The following is a 19,127-nucleotide window of genomic DNA, read 5'->3' on the forward strand; positions in this document are numbered from 1 at the left end:
TCCTACCAGTTAGAATTCTTGTTTGCTTAAGCTTGCCTACCATTGAGAAGTTTATGCACACCTAAGCTTGTCCATTGTTAAGAAAGCTACCCACTAAGTCTTGCCTACTACTTTTCTTTTATCTTTTATCTTTTAATTATTCATCGTAAATAATTTATCTTCTCTTTGCCTTACTCTTTCCTCCCTCCCTCTCTTCTTCTCTTTCATATCATTTTCATGGTCACATGGAATCAAATGAGTTAAAAAGAAATCTTTGTAACCTACAACACCTTATTCTCTTGCTTTCTCTTCCTTAACTCTTTATCTCACTCTCTATCTCTTTACCATAACATCAATCACACAAAAGCAAAAAGAAGAAGAAAATCACATAAATACATTGCAAGCATGTTTTTTCTATCTTTTTGCATGTGTATGGAAGAGAAAAATAAGAAAATAAACTAAAGATGCATAAAAATGAAGGAAAGAAGAGCAGTATCTCAATGTATTGTGTGTTTGGGTATAGCAAGATACCACAAGATATAGAAATTAGCAAAGAAAATGAAAATTTTTGTGTTGGATTTTTTTAAAATGAGGTTAGCATTTGCACTGCTATACAAGTTAGTATATAGTGACACAAATAACAATACGCATACCAATGCAAATACCATCACATCTATCAGTGTAAAAATATTTATCAAGATAAATATCAACAATTGAAATGGTGCATAAGAGAAACATGCAAGATATTTTGCTACCCACAATGACATTTTTAGGGTCCCCATTGAACAGAGTTCTCATCAACTAACTAGCTTTCTAGCCTTCCCAAACATCATCAATTATGAACCTATAAAAGTTAGCAAAGGGATATTTGCATTGCTACATCATCAACTATGAACCTATAAAGATTAGCGGTTGGTAGTGTTCTCTTCCATCATCTCATGTATGGTTGATAGTGCCTAGTCAATTCCATCACAGAGTTCAAACCACTTCCAAAACAACATATGGCTAGTAGTATCCTCTTCCATCAGCTCACACATGGCGATGATCATGAGTTCTTGCACAAAAGACCAAACTGCAACTAGTAGTGAGACTAGCAATCCCACATCCCTAGGTAGTTCACTATATGTATACCCTCTATATCACTTGCGTTCAAAGACCATTTATAAATATCCTTATCTATGAATTTTTCCTTAATAAAACATAACCTTTTTCTATTTAGTCTGTAAGTAACCACTTTATATGGGACCCTTCTGTATCTAAAAAATATGTAAAAATCGTATTTTAAAATTCCCTTATGTTGAACCCACATGATACATACATATATTTATGAATGACCTCCTCGGGCTCACATCATATGACTTTGGTTAATAAACAATCTTACCTTGATATGTAGACATGGCAGGCCATGTTAGCCCAACCATTGACTTGGGAAAAGGTATACTAAGGGTTTGGTGCTACAACTTCATTTCTCTTCCTCTTTTCTTTGATGATGAATTTGACTTCCTAAGAGCATTGTGAACATCACCACAAGAATCATAGTTTATGACTTGCAAAAAAGCTCATTAAACAAGTGCACGCGATGACCTCTTCGAAAATGATATGGTAATGAGAAGTAGTGCTAGTTTTGAACCTGTATGCCCACATAATGCGTATCATAACCATCACACTACCCACTAATTATTGTATTAAACACTTGTTTGCAATCATAACACTCCCACATTATCAAGACCCACAACTTTTCAAGCCATGTATGATCACACGACTGAGACTCAAAACTCGAAGAATTGATGGTCGTTATTCCAGTCTCGTTCAAGTAGCTTAGCAATGTCTTTAAAAAAGGAAAAACTTGTCAAAAAATGTAACTAAAACAATTACTTTAGGCCTAGGGTTCAACAACCTTTTTTGTTTTTGGTATAGTAACATATACAAAAATCTTTAATGGACAAAATTGAAAGAAAACTTGAACAAATTCTTTGCAAAAATGTTATGGTAGAAGATTATGTTCTTTCCATCTATGGCAAAAGACCATCATTCATGCCATTTTCTTCAAAGAAAATGTGAAAGTGATTGGCATTGAGATGAACCAAGTTGTTATGGATGTAGTTACACCATATCTTTGCAACATTGCAACTTTGAATGTCTTGGGCATTATAAGATTTCTAAGTTAGTAAAGATGAGTTTATTTATTGATCTTGTCCGATTGTTAAAGGGTTAAGCTTATTTTTGGTGGAATCGGTCCTCCTCGGCAATCGCAACTCCCCCTCTAGCCAATTTTTCATCGCTTACATGATAAACACATCATCCCTATTGTCATTGCTACGGTGTGCCGTAGCATAAACATTACTCCTAGTGAGAAAGCAGAGACCTCTCTTCCTAGCACCATCAATTCTTAAAACAGAGACCTCTCCCTGTCGCTACACTCTCAAGGCCGAGCCAAGAGAGGCCGCTTTGACGGAGGGAGTGTCGCCCACACAAGGAACTTTCAATCGTTCCCCACATAGGCAATTTGGTGAAATATAGGAAATTCTCCAATATTTCCTATGTAGACAAGTATGTATTCCCCATCTATAACTAGGAAATTGCATTCCCTACATCTTATAATAGGGAATATAGAGCATTCCCTACATCTTATAATAGGGAATATAGAGCATTCCCTACATTCCTTTGAAAGTCCCTACGTTCCCTACATCTTATAATAGGGAATATAGAGCATTCCCCACATTACTTTGAAAATCCCTACATAAGGAATTATAAGGATGTGATTCCTTACTTTTATGTAATAGGGAATTAAAGGTACAATGAGGATAAGATAAAGATGATGTTTATCACAATTCTCTATTTCTCAATTCAAGTTGATAATGATGGTTTCGAGAAGGTAAGGACAAAGGTCACAAGAAACTCTAAACCACTTACTATATAGAAAGTTCACATTATAACTAGGAAGATTATTAACCAAACTAGGAAGAATGTAGAATTTTCTAGTTATAACTAGATAATTTTGCCATCACTAGTCTCTTCTAACTAGTAACATCATTTTCCTAGATAGTATCTAGAAAATTGAAGCCCTATCTAGCAACATTATCTAGCAAGTTATTGTATAACTAGTAATAATATCAACCTAATTAGAAAATTTTACTTTTTATTAGTCATAACTAGCAAGTACTATCCTCTAACTAGGGAATTATAGATATTCTATCAAGTTAACTTGGATCTCATGATTTTTCTAGGTATAATTAGTAAATAAATATTCATTGATTAGACATTTACATTTGTATAATACTTACTCACAGCTAAGCTTTTCACATTGACACAAAAGCAAGACCATAGTTGTTGAAAGGTAATCACAATAACAAAAAAGAAAATTAAAAGAAAGATGTTTAGTACACATAAATAACACAAACTGTGTGGCCCCAACAACAGAGTCATTGCAATATTTAGCAACAATAACACTTACAATGTTGAGCAAAGTACATGGCCACATTGACCAATCATATATCATGGCCATGACATCCATCTTATTGCAAAGCTCATGATTATATTAGTGAGAAAAAAACATATTGCACCAATGGATTAAATAGAAACTCCACACACTAACATCATATTCCCTACTGTCCAAATGAGCAACAAGAGCAAACATTCAAAGTGCATGGCAAGAAAACCACACAATCATATATACCCCATCATGAAAATTAGATAGCCATATTAAAAAGGAAAGCACATTACCAAGTGCATGACCATATTGGTCATGGAAGTGCACATGGAAAAAAAGAACCACCAAGGCAAAGCACATAGCCATATTGAGAAAAAGCTAAATTGCATTGCCCAAAACATGTTGCTATAGAAAATAAAGCAAACTACATTGCTAGTTGTATGATGAAATATTATCACCTTTCAAACTAGCACTAAACTTATAAAGTTCATGTCTTAACACAAAAATATAAGTACCAAGGATTCTAGTGATTACCAACTATTGTAGCTAGCTCTATGTGGAAGCTTGCAACATGATAGATGGGAAGCTACTTTAAGGTTCACTATGAGGTGACTTGAATAACAAGAAGGCTACACCTAAATAGCCTTACAAGGGTGGAAGTATATTACCTTTACAAAGAATTAGCGCTCCAAAACAAATCCTCACCAATCTCAAAGGTAAGTGAAATAATTCAAACAATGTAGAAACTCTTGCAAATTCTCAATGGAACATTGAAAGTGCATCATAATAAAAGGAAAACACAAGAGGAAAAGAAGAACAAATTAAGATTGGAAAAATCTTGAATTTATCTTTTGAGAAAAAATAAGAGAGCTAAAAGAAAGGCATGCTTTTTGTGCTAAGAACATGCTCAACAAGGCCAATATTAAAATAGAGTACTATAAAAAGCAAGGAGGGGAGGAAAGCATGTTGGGCTATTCTCTCCTATACATCTTAAACCTTCCATGTTGGGTAAAAAACCATAGGTTTGAATCTCTAGAAGAGAGGCTGAACCCCTAGAGGATCTTAATGTACTCTCCGTGAGGATTTCAATCATGCTATGCATTTGGCAATTCAAAAATTATGATGTGTGCAATCTTGTGTAGCAACTTCTCCTATAGGCACCTATTTGGCTAGTATCATCTTGTGGTCATAACAAACATCAAGTGTAACATCCATGACAAGTCTATTTATGTTACCCTCTAATCCCTCCTAACTTGCTCTAGCCCTTATTCCTATAAGTCAAGCCTTAGAGGTAATACACTTGCAAGGTTAACTCCTAGTGGTGACAAGAAGCTACCTTTACACTGCAAGTTTTGTTAGTTGTCCCTATCTTTGTCAATTGTCACTAGATTTTCATACTTGCAAGGTTCCAATCCAGTGACAAGAATATTCCTATAGTGCACTATTTTCTGTGTGTGTGAGACGGCAGCTTATAAGCCATCATGTGACCTAAAGTGTACCTAAAACCATCTATAACTAGCAAAATGGACCTATATGAGGTGCACATGTATTGCCTAGTGCAAATAGGTTGCCTTAAACTAGTGTGGAGCTCTTAAAAATGTGAGTGTAACTAGTTGGGAGCTTGATATCATATTTCAATGGAGTTCAATGCTAAGAATATTAAGAATATAAGCATTGAAATGGATAGAATGGACACAGACTTTCAAATTGGATTATATGGAATTGGAAATTGAATATTACATGTCTCTTGAGTAGCCTTGGTTTTGATTCAATCTTTAGAGTAGGCTAAAGAAGAGTTTCACAACTTTGTAACATAGGGGTTCAAGACACACACCACAACAATTCCTAGGAGTGATAAGAATATCCTATGATGTTGCAAATCACTCCCTTCCACCAACAGTAAGAGTTGAAAAGAGACTCTAACTTCTTCCAACATGTCCATATAGAAAGGGGAAGATAGTAGCATTGAATACCATTAGGGGGGTAAGAAACATCTTCGAGTCTATGATTTGACTAGTAAGACCAAGCTCCAATCCTCTTCCTAATCTTTACATGTCTTATGTATTAGCCACCACTCAAATATTTTTGAGACAAAATGTTGACTCTCAACCCAATGGGAGCACCCAACTGTCTAAAGATTTGACTAGTAAGACCAAGCTTGAGATTAGTCCTCTTCCTAATCTTTACTTGTCTTATTTATCGCGCCACTCAAATATCTATCGGGTCACTTGGGTGCTTCATGGTAAGGACATGTTTACACCCCATGTGATTCATGGTAAGGACATGTTTACACCCCACGTTTGCATGGTTGGTTGATGATGTTTCGTTATTTATAGCTTAATTTATGTTGAGATGAATGAAGAGAAACATATATATCATTATAGATATTGCATTTGTGTGGGTGATCATGGAGCTATGTGGGTGGGTAAGATGTGCTCGTGGAGGGGCATGTATGTATTTGTAGAAATAAATAATTATGAGTCAGAAACTTGCATGGACTTACCCCAAGGAATAGATCTTGTATAACAATTGAATAAGTGAACCATATCCCCCTAACTAGCAACAACAACAAGGATAAATGGAGAGGCATAAACTCAACACTCCTTGTTTTGATTACTTGTCCCTGGAAAAGTGCAAAAATACACAATAACATAAGTTAAAGTATTGTATTGCTCGAAGCAATTGTCCCTTTTCTAAATTATTGATTACTATTCTTAATAGCCTAAAGAATCTTGCTCAATTGATGTGTAAAGAATATCAAATATGGAGAAGACTAATTAATATTTATTGTTCTATGAGGGCTTTCATGTTAGAACTTCTTGTTTGTGTCAAATTCACTTGTGAAATTATAAGCATATCAAAATATTGAGAGCTTTTAAGTCTTCATCTTAACATTAAAAAATGAAAGAGAGTTTACATATTCATGTTCCTTGATGTTTAAAGTATTTGGAAAAGTCTAGAAACTCTAATGAATAGATCAGCATTACCATTATGGTAAGAGGAGATGCGTAAGATATAATTGCCAACATAGAACAAATTAAACCCACAACTTTGATCCTTATAGTTCCATGGCACAAATGAAGAGTAATGATCAAGGTACAACCAAAAAGTAGGAGGCTTAGAACAAGATGTCAGGCTACTATCACCTGCAGTAAAGAAACTTTCCTTTTTAGTAACATCTGCATGATCATTGAATAAGTTTGACCTTACTGAAGATTTCAAGGCATTCTATGAATTACTTTGTGTATGGATGTTTATACATTGATATATGTGAGAGTGTGTGTTTCTATAAAGCTATGCATGCATATGGTGGTGCTTTGAAAGATAAAAACATGATGATGTGTTGGACTTACCCTTTGTTTGTGGGAAGCAAAGAATAAATAGATGACTACATATACCATTTGGAAAATGGTAGATATACCACAAACTATGACTATTGGTAATAGGTGAGGAGCAATAAGTCCATAATAAAGCCATGATGTGACATTGAGAAGGCCAATGGTATAAGGGTCTGCCGAGAAGCCTTCAGTAGAACGCTTCTTCAGTATGCGTCAAAATGTGGGCCTGCAACATATGTGTATTTATTCCATGCCAAATTACCCATTTAAGACACATCTTGCATGAGATCCATAGTCTCAAAGCCTTAGCACATTTGCTAAACATCTCATGTACCTCATTAAAAAGTTAAACCTATCTCCATGTTATGGGCTTAATATGGGAGAATTACTCAAATGAGAGGATCCTCAAAGGTAAAGCTTCAATCAACTTTCTCAAATACTAACTAACTTACATTGGCGCGAGTCCTCTCCATGATACGGTGGCCACATTGCCTGCAAGAAGAAGGACAACAATACACAGCATTAAAGCATTTCACTAGTCGAGCAAGCTATCGGACAGTTTGAACAAACAAGCAACTCCATTAACAACGTCATCTCTCCCGCTATGGCTCCTGGGCCGTCATCATCGTGAGGCTACATGGATCGCATTGACTGTGGCTTCTGCTTCCAGCTCGCCGCCGCCTCAACATTTTTCTCATTGGTCACTCGTAGGAGAACCTCGAAACCCTAGCGTCTCACACCTGAAGACGAAGTACAGATTAGTGTAGGTGCAGTTTGTGGTGCTGGATTTTTTGGATGCGATCGATGCAAATCCACCTGAAGACGAAGTACAGATTAGTGTAGGTTGCGATCGATGCAAATCTGACTACGACCTCATACGTGCTGACTGTGCTTCCAGGCCTGCTCAATCGCAAGTGTGGTGCCATTGTGAACATCGGGTCTGGAATTGCGTCAATACTGGCATCACATCCTCTCTATGCAGTATACTATCTTTGTGTGCATCAAGAGCAAGTTGGTAATGAGCAGGTAGGTATGGAAAAGGGGATGCCCATAAGATGCATTGTCTTCGCATATCATCTAATGTCTGATTATGCAGGTGCATTTAGAAATTCTCTAGAAACTTGTATGTGGAGTACAAGCATAGTGGAGTTGATTTGCAGGTTCAAGTATGCTCCTTCTCTTACTTAGACTAAAATACGAATAGCATATTGTCGAGGTACCATGTATGCCACTATGAGTAGCTACCTTATTCAATTGTATTTAAGATCATGGGCTTGGGGCAATGAAATTTTTGTTGATGCACTTTGCAGAAATTTCTCTTGCTCTTAAGGTACTAGTATTTGAAAGCCACATGAGAGCAAGAGGAGCAAGATAAGAGGCCCAAATATTTGCAATTAGTTTCTTGCTTGACCAGAAATAGGCTATGGGGAAGGTAGAAATGTGTATGTGTTTCTTAATTAGGCTAGACACATACTTGCTCTTTCCTTGATAGCTTTGGTTTTACTAATGATTGGTTCCCATTATCTTCTTGTGGATCTATAGTTGCCTTCTAAGCCTTTGATAAACTGTTGGATTAGAAGTAATGTTTAAGCACATGTACTAATTATCGGTCAATTTTGGTTTCCATCTTGCAAGATATTTGTGGGATGCTACCTTAAGATGATCAAATATGAAATGCTCGGATCATGACACAAAGGAAGTAACCACAAATGCTTAGGTGAGAGTTTTAAGAATTGTTATTGTCCTTTTCTTCAACATTGTTTTTTTTGTAGTGGATGAAATTTAAAATGCAAAATTGAGTTGATTCTTGGAAGGACAAGTTTTGTAGTCAAATGTCTACATGCATCAAAAGTGGTGGTTTTGTTGGTTACTTCAAAGATATTTCCAAATTTTGAGCATCTCCTTGTTGTTGTAGGAGAAGAATCTCTCTCTTAGTCCATTGGGGTTTTGAGAAGCCTTGAGGAGTTCTTATTCTTTAGCATCATTGAGTTATGCAATTGTTTATTAATGTCAAGGTCATTGTATCCAGTGCTATGATTATCATTAGTGAATTGGGTATTTTCAACCATAACCTCATCTTCTTGAATCCTTAGATTTTGAGGAGCTAACATTATAGAGGCCATTATTGGGCTCTTCTTTATCTACATAGCATCCAAATTCATTCAGGAGCTCCATGATGAGGTGACATGTCTATATTACTATTATTTCTTTTGTTCTTTTGTGGATTTTATGTTTGTTTGCATAATATTGCCCTTCTTATTTACAATTTGCAAGCCATTGTCAAACTATCCTATTTGATGTTAGGGTGATGCTTCTTTCCTCTTCATGTTAGGGTAGTGTTTAATAACGTTGCTAGTCTTGGCATTTGAAGCAAGCATTTGGTAGATTTTTTGTAGGATATGGGTTGTCTTTTAATAACATCCCTTAAAGTTCTAAAATCAACAAGAAACTATGTAGGTTCTTGTTAATATCCATTTTAGTCAAAAGTTGAGAATGCCACTCGAGATTTTCTATGTTGGTTGATCTTTGTCCTAAAAGTTAGAAAGAGATCATTGGCTCCATTTATGAAGGCAAACCACAACAACTACTTGAAGGAAGAGAGAAGACATTCAGCTTGCAATTGCAAATAAAGACAAATTGTAACCATGTTGGGCAAGAAATAGGCCGACACGCGACCATACCAAACTCCGAAAGAAGCCCGGAGATGTACCTCTGCTACGAGATAAAGATGCCCTGTCCCATCTGATAGATCTCCAGTCCTAGAAAGAAGTGAAGGATCCCAAGATCCGTCATGTCAAACTCCTGCTGAAGAATGGACCGAGTATGCTCCACCTACTGAGTGGCGCTCCCTGTAATGATAAGATCATTGACATACAAAATAAGGAACACAGAAAGAGAATCCACAACCCGTAAGTTGAGGTTGGGATCATAAGCGGAACGCTGAAAGCCACTCTGTAGAAAGAAACGGTCAATCCTCTGGTACCAAGCATGAGGAGCCTGCTTCAGGCCATAAAGAGCCTTCCGCAGCCTGTAGACATGATCCTCCTTCCCCTGTACAAGAAAACCAGGAGGCTGTGAAACATAAATCTCCTCCTCAAGGACGCCATTCAGAAAGGTTGACTTGACGTCCATCTGATAAACAGGCCAACGGTGGTGAGCTGCAAGAGCCAAAATAACTCGAATGGTGGACATCCGAGCTGTAGGAGCAAAAGTCTTGAAGTAGTCCAAACCTGCGCGCTGTGCAAAACCCTTGGCATTGGGATCATAAGCGGAACGCTGAAAGCCACTCTGTAGAAAGAAACGGTCAATCCTCTGGTACCAAGCATGAGGAACCTGCTTCAGGCCATAAAGAGCCTTCCCCAGCCTGTAGACATGATCCTCCTTCCCCTGCACAAGAAAACCACGAGGCTGTGAAACATAAATCTCCTCCTCAAGGACGCCATTCAGAAAGGCTGACTTGACGTCCATATGATAAACAGGCCAACGGTGGTGAGCTGCAAGAGCCAAAATAACTCGAATGGTGGACATCCGAGCTGTAGGAGCAAAAGTCTCAAAGTAGTCCAAACCTGCGCGCTGTGCAAAACCCTTGGCAACAAGTCTAGCCCTATGCTTGTCCAAGGAGCCATCTGCAAGATACTTGGTCTTAAAGATCCATTTCACACCTATCACCTTCCGTTTCTTGGGACGCGGTACAAGCTCCCAAGTATGGTTTTGCTTGATGGAATTGAGCTCGGCCTGCATAGCCTGTCTCCAAATATCCTGTGCAAGAGCCTCCTCCACAGTGGAAGGCTCGGAATCCTGAAGAATCTGAGACATAAGAGCATAGTTCACACACAGTGAGCTATCCCGCTGGGCCTGTAATCGGGCTGATTGACGTGGGCCTGTAGAAGAAGCAGGAAAGTGAGTAACACTTGAATCCTGCATGAGCCGGCGATACCATAAGGGAATCCTAAGAGACTCCTGCTGCTGCGAGGGAGACCGAGTAGTCTCCGGAACCTGCAAACCACCCATATCGGAGAGGGACTCCCCCTCACCAAATGAAGATAGATCCTCCGCACCTGAAGAAGGCTGTGTATCCCGAGAAGACTCCTGAGGGGAGGCTGAAGGGGTGGAAGATCTCGTAGAAGAAGGAGTCATATCCGCCAAAGGGAAAAGGGAAGCCGTAGGAGGAGGAATGGGTGGGGTGCTAAGGGGTATCCTGGAAGGAAGAGAAGGTGGGGGGGGGGGGGTCCCGGTGATGTCGAAGAAGCACCTGTAATAGAACCATCAATCGGATCCTCAGAGGCCGAAGCCTCATCAAAGATCACATCCCTGCTCACCTCAACCTTCTGTGTCGTCGGGTTGTAGAGCCGATATCCCTTCGTGGTCGTGCTATAACCCATGAAGATAAGCTTTCGCGACTTAGAGTCAAACTTCGTCTTCCTCTTCTTCTTGTCCACATGGACAAAAGCATCACACCCAAAGATGCGAAAGTGGGACACGGAAGGCTTCTTCCCAAAGAAAGCCTCATAAGGAGTCATGTCCTATAAAGCCGAAGTCGGAGAGCGGTTGCGAATATGCACCGCTGTAGCCACCGCCGCACCCCAAAGGAGATGAGGAAGACTCCTATGCTCCAGCATAGATCGGGCCATCTCCACCATGGTCCGATTCGCACGCTCCACCACACCATTCTCGGATGGTGTGTTCGGATGGGAATACTCCACCCGAATACCATGATCCCTGCAAAACTGAGAGAAAAGGTGAGAAGTGAACTCGCCACCGTGATCAGCTCGAACGCCACGAACTTTGGAAGTTGTTTGGGTCTCCACAAACACCTGCCACACTCAGAAACGGGAGTACGCCTGGCTCTTGTACTCCAAGAAATAAGGCCACACATAACGACTAAAGTCGTCCACAATCAGCATCAAATACCTGGCCTTCCCAAGGGAGGCCGTGCCCATAGGTCCGCAAAGGTCGGTGTGAACCAACTCAAGCGGAGAAGTAGTCCTCCTAGAGGCAACCTGAGGGTGAGGCTACCTATGCTGCTTGCCCCTCAAGAAGCTAGGGCACAAAGTGTGAAGAGGAGGGAAATTTGGAAGTCCCTCCACCATCTTCCTCCGAGAAGCCCGCCGAAGAGAATCGAGGTTCAAATGACCATACCGAGCATGCCAAAGCAGCCCAAGCTCATGGAAAGTCCTCGCAGCCAAGGCTGTGAGCGTATAAAGCCCACCCTCCTGTGTACCCATCCAAAGAGCATCACCTGTAGAAGCATCCTCCACTGTGACTGCATCTTGTGTAAAAATGACTCGGGTACCTAGCTGAGTAAGGCCATGCATAGACAATCCAACTTATCTGCCTTTGGAAAGGAAGGGAGAATCGGCACCTGAATAGAGGGAATCAAGGAAGGCATCCGCACATCTGAAGCAGTCTTCACGGAAGACACCTTCACGGTAGATGGAACCCTCTGATATGCATGGACTGAAGAGGGACGAGTGCGAGGAGGCTCCTCTCGACGTCGAAACTCCTGATAATCCCGCCTCCGCTCAGAGGAATGATGAGAAAGGAGCTCATCCTCTGAGTCGTCAATGCCTGAAAACTGGTAAGACATCTTCCAGTCTGCAAAATACCAAACACCAAAGAAAACTGTGCCGAAGCCGAAGTATGACCAGCAGTATGGTCACCAACCACCAAGACGCAGGCTGTGATAGCCTACAAACACCTGGATCTGCAAAACGAAAAGATAACTGATGAAGATCACCAGAAAAGAAGTCGCCAGCACCAAGACGCAGCCTGAAAGTGGGTTGCCAGCAGGAGATGCGCCGCCAGGAGTGGAAACGACCATCAGATCTGCAAAACGCAGCCTGATGATGTGTCGCCCAGCTGAAGGAGGGACTGCCTGCCTGATGGAAAACGCAAACAGGAGGGGTCGCTGGTTGACGTGGCAGCCTCGGAAGAAGTCATCTGCAGAAAACGCAGGAAGAAGGGCCACCTAGAGGGGCCGCCTTGGCAGTTGAAGATGGGATGACAGCAGCAAGAACACGAACACAGAGGAGGGGAGAGAGAAAGTAGGGAATGAAGGAAGAAAATCTGCACTGACTGAAATGAATGTTGAATACACTGAAATGGACTGATCAGTCCCTGCACGCAGCCCGGAGCGTCAGTGAGGGCACCAGAACAGACTGAAAGCAATGGCAACACCAATGCCGGAGTGGAAGAGGACGGAGAGTGTTCTGAACCTGCAGAAGCGAATGCTGAGAATGACTGGGAGGCTGCTATATATAACCCCAGGCCAGAAAACTGGCCGACTTGCCAAATCTGGCCGACTTGGCCAGATCTGGCCGACCTGCCCAAAATCTGGGCCGACTGCACACCAAAAGGCCCAGTTTGGGCTGTGTGACTCCCGGAAAAGGAATGCAGCCTGCAGAAGCGAATGCTGAGAATGACTGGGGGGCTGCTATATATAGCCCCAGGCCAGAAAACTGGCCGACTTGCCAGATCTGGCCGACCTGCCCAGATCTGGCCGACCTGCCCAAAATCTGGGCCGACTGCACACCAAAAGGCCCAGTTTGGGCTGTGTGACTCCCGGAAAAGGAATGCAGACAAAAAACAGCAAATACCAAGCTGACAGAGCTCCTCTGTCTCCTGCCAGACTCTGACAGGAGCTCACAACCAGGAGATGACAGACTGAGAATGAAAATAGAGCAGGCTAAGAGAGCTTTGCTAAAGAAGATATGAAAGCTGTGAGGAGTAGCATAGCAAATACAGGTATGAAAAAACCTACATATCAAGGAGCCCAAACAGGCGATGCCCGGCACTCACATTGAGTAGAAAACTAAGAACAGAGGGCACGGAAAGAAGGTGATGCTGAGGAGTCAAGAAAATTGGAAACTGGCTAGTAACATGAAGGGCTACATCAAGCAACATCAAGAACCATGGCATGGCTTTCATCAAAGGCGCCATTAGTAATGTTTAAGCACATGTACTAATTACCAGTCTTTTTTTGGTTTCCAGCTTGCAAGATGTTTGTGGAATGCTACCTTAAGATGATCAAATATGAAATGCCAAAGAACCATAACACAATGGAAGTAACCACAAATGTGAGAGTTTTAAGAATCGTTCTTGTCCTTTTCTTCAACATGTTTTTTTTAGTAGTGGATCAATTTTGAAAAGATGCAAAATTGAGTTGATTCTTACAAGGACAAGTTTTGTAGTCAAATGTCTACAGGCATCGAAAGTGGTGGTTTTGCTAGTCTACTTGAAAGAGGTAAAGAAAGAGATCATTGGCTCCATTTATGAAGGCAAACCACAACAACTACTTGAAGGAAGAGAGAAGACATTCAGCTTGCAGTTTTTTGCAAATGAAGACAACTTGTAACCAGGTTGGGATTGCTAGGTACTTTCCCGCTTAGGGGTTAGTCTACTAAATTTTTTTACTCAGTATGTTTGATCCAATCATGCATTGAATTGTATTTGAAAATTTAGAGCATATATTTCATCTCTCAATACTAGGTGGTAAACTTCATATAGTTCATGAAGTGGTTTGAGAAAGCTTTTATGTTATATAGAGTATGGTTTGTTGGCTACATGTTGGTAGGGCCTTTTCCCACTATTTCGAAGCTTGTGGTAGCATATGAGCAATTGAGAAGGGCAGGGATTCTTTTCTTTGGGCTCTAGGAGAACCATCCAATGTTAGCCTTTGCAAAGAGGAGAGAGCAGTAGGAAGGATCAAGACAGATCTTTTAACTTCTCCTCCTCCATTCTTTCACAAAGCCAAGAGGACTGCCTTAGAGTTCTCCTTCCCTTTGGTGGACCCAAATGTTAACAGTTTTACCAGCAAAGGTATGGACCTAGTCTTCCTTATAGCCATCAGGCCCTTTGCACATAGGGTTGTAACAAAAGGCCAAGACAACCCAAAGTGATCTTCTGGCATTTACTTCTCTTCTTATTCACTGTTTAAGAACATACACTCATGCTCAATATAGCCCATGGAACCTTATTCAAAAGATCACAATCACACCCAAAAGAGCTTGAATGACAACCCCATTCCCTGCAAGCTTGAAATATATTCTGACATCAGCAGTTTCTGAGTAGTTGCTCTGCCTCTAGACATCTCAAGGGAAGCAGCTTTCTCACTGACTATGGAGAATAATCATGACCTTCCTCAGGCTCATGCTGCAAGTCGGACTGTTGTGTATGCCCCTGACATCGCTGTTCAGCTAGCTTCTCAGGAAGCAGGACATGCTGTAAGGTAGCAAGGGATTTCCTTCTGTCTTCCTATATGTCCTTTCTAATTGATCAGTGTTTTGTATTTTTCTCCTGGTAAAAGGTAGAAGACCTGTCTACAGCATGCATCTCGGCCAAAGAAGAGTTTTAAACCTTAAGTCAGTATGCAGCTGCTTAGCCAATTCTATTTAAGCTTGTAGGAAAATTTTGATCTCTCTTAGTATGAGTGAAGGACCAAATCAAGGCTCACCACATCAAATACTTTCACGGTTGACAGCATCAAATTTGCTATGAGTTTGTCCTCTTTAACTCTCATCTACATGTCTTTTGTAGCAAGAGTTTATCCTCTTTAACTCTCACGGTTGACCAGCTGGAGGCATATGGTGTGATGTTGATGTGGTAGAGTTCTCTTATTTTGGTATTCTAGCCGCAACCCTTAAGCAAGAGGTATACACAGAGCTGGCTGAAGGTTTAAGGGGCAATGACCCATCCATCGGTCCAGGATCTCAGGTAAAAAGCCAGTGAATAACTTCAAAGTTTGAATACAAACTGCTTGTCTTGAAATTTAGTCATTCTATAATTTTACGTTTGTTTTGGAGGTGTGCATCTTACAACCAAGTTTCTAAATTTTATCTCAAGGATTAGCTGCATAGCCTTAGAGCATGGTCATAATCTGGATGTGTCTACTCTTTTGATGTCATGCTTGTGGTCTTAGTTCAATTTTCGGATCAACTGTAGGCCCTTTTATGTAATCAAGATTGATGTCTTATATTGATCTAACAAACTGTTTAGTATTTTTTATTTAATTGAGTTGTATAAACTAGCATATCAAATGAGGGCATTTTATGCATTATGATAGTGTACAGTTTAGTAGCAGATTGATATTTCTACATTGATATTCGAGGGGCATCACTCTCAAATCTATCATCATTTTGTTTGCCGATATACTCAATTGCAGCATGATGATGTCCATATTTGTGTATAGAAAATAGAAATGACCATCTCATGTGTTTCTATGTTTTTGGTGTCATTAGATGTTTTCCGCACATTTTTCCCCTCCTTTCCATAAACTTTGAGAAATGCTGAGAGTGTGTACATGCTTCATCATATATCAATTAAACAACTAATGGTGTTTTTTTACACTATAGAGGTGAAGATTGGCAGATTTTTAGTTGCAATATATGTAAATAATTGTTGCATCATTACTAGTTTGACAATTCTGATACATTTCTCTCTCTGGTGAATTTCACAGGTTGCAGGTCAGGAGACATTTGGTACACTTGGAGCCATAGTACAAAGTAGGACAGGGACTCGTCAGGTTGGGTTTCTAACAAATCGACATGTTGTGGTTGATTTGGACTACCCCAACCAGAAGATGTTCCATCCACTGCCTCCAAATGTTGGACCTGGTGTTTATTTGGGTGTAGTGGAAAGGGCAACGTCTTTTATTACAGATGAGCGGTGGTATGGCATTTTTACAAGTGTGAATCCAGGTTTCCCTCTTTGCTACTTGTTTTTGAGCTGTCTGCTGTTAAGGCATTCTGTATTGTCCATTTTATAAACTTCTCTGTGAGTTGAAAGAAGAATTCTGGTTTCCGTTTCTTGATATGACAATATTGATACTTGATGATGTTTGCTCATGTCGCAGAGACATTTGTGCGAGCTGATGGTGATTTCATTCCATTCGGGGACAATTTTGATGTCTCCAAAGTCACAACTACTATCAAAGGGGTAGGTGAGATGGGAGATGTTATAACTATTGACTTGCAAGCAAACATCAACAGCATCGTGGAGAGGAGGGTAATAAAAGTTGGCAGAAGCTCAGGGCTAACAGAAGGAAGCATCATGGCATATGCCTTTGAGTACAATGACGAGAAGGGCAATTGCTTTTTCACTGATTTCCTGATTGTGGGCGAGAACCGGCAGGCATTTGACATGCAGGGAGACAGTGGCAGCCTGGTACTGATGCAGGGAGACAGTGACAGTGATAGTGACAGTGACAGTGAGGCAGTGAGACAGTGACAGTGACAGTGGCATTTGACATGCAGGGAGACATGAATATGTACTTGGAATGGGCAGAGATTAATGATGCATTTGCTTACCTTTCCAATTCAACATCTTAACTTTGCAAGAATGTAGTGTAGCTCCTGAAGCAGTTTTACTCTGTGCCTTAGCAGTATTTTGTTAACTAACTTGTGGGGTATAATTGTTGGTGCAGATGGTATAACTAACTTGTTAACTAACGAAGATGCAGATGATTCTGACAAACCACCACCAGATTGCTATCGCAACCGGTCTCTTGGCCTTCGAGCACAAGTCCAGGCCTGCCAGCAATGGCTACACCTTCCTCGACGACAACGACACCCACAGTCACAACATCGTCAATGGATCATCAGACTGTGACGAGGAGGATAGATTGGATGAGGAATCAGATGCAGCAGCTATTAGAAAATGCGCTGAAATTCAGCAAGCCATATCCATAGGAGCCACATCGTTTTTGCTGACAGGGTACAAGTATTTGGATTATTTCATGGGCATATTTGCTGCTGTTATTTTCTTGTTCCTGGGATCTGTGAAGGGGATCAGTACTAAGCCCCAGCCTTGCAGATACGATCCAAAGCAGGAATGTGCCCCAGCTCTCTTTACAGCAATTTTCACTACAGTTGCATTTATATTGGGAGCTTTGACGTCCATGGTGTCGGGATTTTTGGGCATGATGATCGCAACATATGCGAATGCTCGCACAACTTTGAAAGCCAGAAAAGGGATAGGCAAAGTATTCAAAATCGCCTTCCAATCAGGTTTGGGGCAAAGTTTCTTACTTGCTGCTAATGGCCTCATAGTTTTATACATCACTATAAAACTGTTCCAGCTTTATTACAAGGATGATTGGGAGGGCCTTTTTGAGGCCATCACTAGCTATGGGCTTGGATGCTCATCCGTGGCTCTATTTGAAAGGGTTGGAGATGGAATCTATACCAAAACTGTGGATGTTGGAACAGATCTTGTTGGAAAAGTAGAAAGGAATATCCCAGAGGACGATCCGCAAAATCCAGCGATCATTGCTGATAATGTGGGTGATAATGTGGGAGATATTGTTGGAATGGGTTCAGATTTTTTTGGCTCCTTTGCTGAAGCTTCTTGCGCAGCTCTTCTTGTGGCTTCCATGTCATCATTTGGCACCAATCATGACTTCACTGCTATGTGCTTCCCTCTACTCATTAGCTCTATGGGCATTGTGGTGTGCCTCATCACAACCTTGTTCGCAACTGATGTGTTCGAGATCTCAAATCTAAGGGATATTGAATCTACATTGAAGAGACAGTTGTTGATATCCACCATCTTAATGACATTCGGTGCAGCTTTTGTTTGTTGGCTGGCACTACCATCCACGTTTTACATATATGATCCTAACGGTGGTGCAAAGATGGTTCAAAACTGGAAACTATTTTTTTGCGTTGGAGTAGGGCTTTGGGCAGGGTTGGTAATTGGCTATGTTACAAAGTATTTCACTAGCAATACATACAGACCAGTCCACGATGTTGCTAATTCTTGTAGGACAGGAGCTGCTACCAATGTCATCTTTGGTTGGCACTTGGCTACAAGTCTGTAATTGTTCCAATATTTGCTATTGCTGTTGCCATCTATGTCAGCCATACCCTAGCAGCCATGTACGGGATCACAGTTGCAGCTCTTGGAATGCTTTGTACCATTGCCACCTGTCTAGCCATAGATGCATATGGTCCCATAAGTGATAATGCTGGTATCACAACCGGTCTCTGGATGACCATGATACTTCTTACACATCTCTCCACAAGAAGCGCAGCCGCAATATAGACTATGAGGCCGCGAAGGCTTTCAAGATGGACAGATTTCTCAACCATAGGACTTCTTCAAAGTCCAGGTTGCGGCATCAACAGCCCCCAGTTGACAGCACTTTGGGGGAGCGCTTTCTCAGATTGGTCTCCGTGATCCGCACTTTGGGGGAGCACTTTCTCAGATTAGAAGAGATGAAACTGCAGATGCAGAGAGACTCTAAGCGATTTCATGATGATCTGGAGGCCAGGCGTACAAAGATGTTCCTAGAGTCCTAGAAGCAGATTGCTGAGATGTTTGCTTAGGCTTTGAGCACCAGTAAGAAAATTGATGAGCTCTTGCTGATGATTGTCGGTATTTTG

The 19,127-nt window shown here is 40.9% G+C and overlaps 1 pseudogene; it reads left to right on the forward strand.

The window, feature by feature from the left end:
- The first annotated feature begins 17,197 nt into the window (after nt 1–17,197).
- LOC148041987 (pyrophosphate-energized vacuolar membrane proton pump 1 pseudogene) lies at nt 17,198–18,786 on the forward strand (annotated as a pseudogene).
- The last annotated feature ends 341 nt before the right edge of the window (nt 18,787–19,127 follow it).

This window comes from Lygodium microphyllum, chromosome 1, assembly GCF_053477565.2.
Source record: "Lygodium microphyllum isolate KBCC chromosome 1, Lygodium_microphyllum_v1.1.10, whole genome shotgun sequence".
Classification (NCBI taxonomy): domain Eukaryota; kingdom Viridiplantae; phylum Streptophyta; class Polypodiopsida; order Schizaeales; family Lygodiaceae; genus Lygodium; species Lygodium microphyllum.